The sequence below is a fragment of the Arachis ipaensis genome, chromosome B02 (genome assembly GCF_000816755.2).
Source record: "Arachis ipaensis cultivar K30076 chromosome B02, Araip1.1, whole genome shotgun sequence".
Classification (NCBI taxonomy): domain Eukaryota; kingdom Viridiplantae; phylum Streptophyta; class Magnoliopsida; order Fabales; family Fabaceae; genus Arachis; species Arachis ipaensis.
In genome coordinates this window covers 88,451,659-88,456,715 of record NC_029786.2, presented here as the reverse complement: position 1 = coordinate 88,456,715, position 5,057 = coordinate 88,451,659, and the positions used below count along the sequence as shown (strand labels likewise).

The window sequence follows — 5,057 nt, the reverse complement described above, 5'->3', positions numbered from 1 at the left end:
TCAATGGAAACAATATTAACTAACAATCCTAGATCACCAACAAAAGTTGGGTATTAATGACTCAAGAGCACCTAATTTCTCTTTCCAAGCCAAGAATGCTCAAAAAGCTACTCTAAAGTCCAACCAAACATTTTGTCAAACACTTGGAAGGCACAAAATAAAAGCATGGTAAAATTGCAAGAAATATAAATTCTACAACTACCCAAAGCAAGAAAATAACAATAGGAACTCAATTAAACATCAAAAGAACATAAAATATGAAATTGCATTAAAGGAAAACGAAATTAACAAAGTGCTCATAACATAAAAACAAAAAAATAAAGGAAATGACAAGTAAAACTAGAAGAGCAATAATGTAAGAAAAATAAATTGCAAGAAAAAGTAGATGAAAACAAGAATTAAACCTAAGTCTAAGAAGAATCTACCCTAAATCTACCCTAATTATAGAGAGAAGAGGGAGCTTCTCTCTCTAGAAAACTACCTAAAGCATGATTCTAACCTAACTAATTGCTCCCCCTTTGTCCCATCTTCAATTCTGCATCAAATAGCCTCAGAAATGAGTTGGATTTGGGCCTTGTTGGCTCAGAAATTGCCTCCAGCGTATTGCCTTTAATGAGGTCACGTGATCAGTGTCACGCATGTGCGTGGTCGACACGTGCGCATCACTTGTCAAATTCCCTCCTCACGCGTACGCGTGGGGTGACGGGTGCGCGTGGCCTTCAATTTAGCAAATCCTCATTTCCTCATGAATTCTCCACTTTGCATGCTTTTTTCTTCACTTTTTCCATCCAATACTTGCCTTATGAACCTGAAATCACTCAACAAACATATCAAGAAATCGAATAAAATTAAAGTGAATTAAATTTAGCTATTTTAAGGGCTAAAAAGCATATTTTTACTCTTAAGCACAAATTAGGGAGAATTACAAAAATCATGCTATTTTATTAAATAAATGTGAGATAAGTTGATAAAATCCCCTAAATTCTACACAAGATAAACCACAAAATTGGGGTTTATCACATAGCTATACATGCAAAGTTACCAAAGAAAAATATTACATACAAAAATGAATGATATACTCCTAAGTCTTAACTTAGAAGTTAAAATAATTACATAATCATTTATAGATTCTCTTAAGCAAAAGCCTCCTAATTGAGATCATAATCTTTTCTTAAATTAAAAAATTACTATTTAAGTGACATAAGATAGTTTTAAAGTTGGATTATATGTAAAAGCCTTGAGATCTTGGCTAGTTGCCCATTGTCGCTTGAATTTGATCACTTCCACATAAACCATCCATCAAAACAAAACAAAAATTAGGAAGAACAACTGCTACTAACATCCCTCGACACACTCCATCATTCTTAAATTTTAAAATTGATATATTCTCTGTAACACCCTACCATACAGAGCTTACGCCTAGGACGTAAATCAAAGGTGGTGAGGCGCTACGAGCTCTAAAATAAAAATACGTATATAGATATAGTTGAAAGAAGTTATAACTATGAGCCTTGAAAAAGAAGTTAAGCAAAATTGAAACAGAAATCACGTCGCTCACGAAAGATAAACGTGGTAGCTAACCGTGGACAGACAAAACACACATATGGATATGATGTATGCCTGTCTTATGGCTGATGATATCATCTGTCGGTTATATAGTCAACCCCGACATGTCCTGGTAGCTAACCGTGGACAGACACACCCATTGCGGAGCAAGCGAGTTTGAGCTACAACCCCTTTGCTACTACCCAATTAACCCAGAGCGAGTGGAAGAACCACTACTACTGCTACTACCCAGGCGGGTTGTTTAAAAACTCAACCTGGAACAAGTGGAATAATCCACTACTGCTGCTACTACCCAGCCGTCACAATCACTGACCTGGAGCAAGCGGGACGATCCTTAATCCTTGCTACTACCCAGGTATCACAAACATACGTCTATTCATTTTTAATCAATTATCATCATTAGCACATCTCAGACATTGACTCGGAGCAAGCGGGACGAACCACAATCCTTGCTACTGCTCAGGTAATTCAAATCTCAAATATCTTTTTCTTTTAAAATCAAAACCACCTCTTTGTAACATTCTCCAAAATCTTCAAAATAATTTTATTTAAAACCAATTACTTTTAAAATTCATTAAGATTCCTCCAAATGTGATTTCTTAATCAAACTCAAAATATAATTCTTTTCTTAATAATTTAAACTCAAACCTAGTTCATTCTTTTTTTAAATAAATCAAAATCAAATAAAATATTCTTCCATCCAAATTAACCAAATACAAAACTTTCCAAAAATTCTCATAAAATTTCGGCAACACCTCTCCTAAAACTCGGACTTTGCCACCCTTATCGGGTCCCATCCAAACCACTCATCATTATATATATATTCAACAAATCTCCACATCCTATCCTCATCATTTACTATCAATATTATTTATCACATTCATTATTCATTTCAAAGCTCATCATTATAATTTAATATCATTCATCAATCATCAATCATTCTCATCATCATTATTCACAATCATTAATAATCAATCATCATGCATTTCAACCACCCACTCAATAATTTCCAACAATGAATTACTAAACCTTAACCTTCCGTATTATACAACTTATCTTATGGTCATCTAGCCTATGTTTTCACAAGACATTATATATTACATACGAGAAACCAAAATCATACCTTGGCTGATTCCTCCCTAAACCCGAAACACCTCAATTATCCACCGTTCCTCAAGCTCCAAAGCTCTAACTCCTCACCAATTGAATTTTCAGCTCTCAGGATTCAATTCCAAGCTTCTAATATCCACCAATTTAACTCTAATTCAACAAGATACACGATCTAATTCATACAATATCACAATAATCAACTTTGAGCTCATTAAATCACTGATTTACAACGGTTAGGATTTTCTTACCATTACCCACGATTCAAATGGACAAAATCTGGTGATTATTCACTGCTAGAGTACCCCTAAACTATCAAAATCACAAAATCTCTCAATACTAAAACTCAAAATTATGAATTAAAGAGGGGAGAAATGGGTGAGAAAACGTGATTTTCTTACCAAATTGTTTGGTAGATTTTGTAGAGGATTTTGAGACGAATGTGTGGCCACTGACGGCTCATCAACCGAAACTCCGGATTGAAAGTTACAGGAGATAGAAGTTGGTGGCGAATACCATTTCCGTTTCCCCAAATCACCGCTCTCTCTCTTTTCCTCTCTTCACTTAACAACGTAAAACCCTTTTTGCTTTGAGGAGAAGTGGCTGAAGCCACATATAAGAGGGTGAATCGATTGGGCCTTGGGGCCCGTTATGGGTCCGGTTCAATCAGTTCGGTCCGTTGGTTTGATTTTAGACCAAAATTTTTAAAATTAGTGTCAAAATTTATATTTTAATTATTCATACTTCATGAAATTATAAAATTTAATTTTTTAATTTCTTTAAATAATAATTAATTTATTGGTTAATTGTTTACTAATTGCTTGGGGTTTACATCCTACCCCCTTAACAAAAATTTTCGCCCTTGAAAATTTGCTCTCGAATCTTCGTATATGCTTCCTCAAATTCAACCGACCTCATATCATTCATTCTACCATTCTCCAACATCAATTCAAACACTAATTCACATCTCTCCTTCATATACACAACATTATAAACTTAACCGACTTCAAGCCTATACCGTATTCATCTGTTTCACTCTTAGCTTCATCTAGCCCTTTTCGTTAGATAGTCAGATATTTAACTTGTCTCATCTCTTATAAAACCTTCCTCAACTTTCATCCGAAAATACCTCTAAAAATCCCAACATCTTCCAATTTCTTTTCAAGTTCATCATTCAAAACTCATCTATTCCGTCGATCATTCATCAACATTTTACATATTCTATATAATCCCTCAACCAAACTAACAACTCCACAATCAAAACACTCACTCAATCCAACACTAATCATATTCACATACATCTCAACCACTTCCCTTTATCATCCTTATTCATTATCAAACTCATGATTACTATCAACCATTACCAACATCACATATATACATACATATTCCACCAAATTCACCATTTAGAGCATTCGAGCCTATCTTATAGTTACCCTCTAAATACCCCATTTTGTGCCCACTTGTTATCAAATCCAATCCTATACCTGTGACCATATCCATAACCTATTCCAAGTAAATCTAATATCACTGTCACAATCAAAATTAGTTACGTTGAAATCAGTATCTGTATTGACCTGCTAAACCTTTCAGGCACATAAAACCTAAAGTATTTCTAATCATCTCTTACTACTCCTCATTGCAACTATCCGGTGTCAATATTACCGCAAGCTTCTGCTGTGCCACTTTAATCTCAAATCACTAAGGACTTACTTATCTATCAATGTCAACTAAAACTTTCCTTAAACCTCTTTACGTCACTAACTAAACGTAGCCCACCTCACCAGTGCAACCATAAAGTCTACCATATCACCTCGCTTACATCCATGAGTCGTCGTTTGGGTTTTGTCCACACCGAACGAGTGATATTAAGTGATCAGTCTTAATATCTCAAGTCTAGTTCTTCGAATCTCCAAAAGTATTCTCATGAACATGTATGCTATATATGTCAAGCAGACATCCTAAATAGCATGTACACACACCCAAAGTATGCTTAGAAGCATAGTCAGTCCATTCCTCAGGCTCTACAAGAACGAACTGCTCTGATACCATAATGTAAAACCCTACCACACAGAGCTTATCCCTAGGATGTAAATCAAAGGTGGTGAGGCGTTACCACCTCTAAAATAAAAAATACGTACATAGATATAGTTGAAAAAAGTTATAATTATGAGCCTTGAAAAAGAAGTTAAGCAAAACCGAAACAGAAATCGCGTCCTCATGAAAGATAAGCATGGACGGATAAGCAAGATCGAAAGGAAAGCTAAAAGACCATAAATATAGATTAGAATTTCAAAATACAAATATCAAGCTCCAAACTCGACCTGCAAAGCAAAGGCCGGCTAGAGGATATATATATATATATATATATACCCAAAATATTC

At 34.9% G+C, this 5,057-nt stretch overlaps 1 long non-coding RNA gene across 1 annotated transcript in view; it reads right to left on the bottom strand.

Moving 5' to 3' along the window:
* Window positions 368-5,057, bottom strand: part of LOC110268954 — a 9,218-nt gene continuing 4,528 nt past the window's right edge. The window contains exon 4 of the long non-coding RNA XR_002357742.1: window positions 368-808. This is a non-coding gene — a long non-coding RNA (uncharacterized LOC110268954). The remainder of the gene's footprint in view (window positions 809-5,057) is intronic.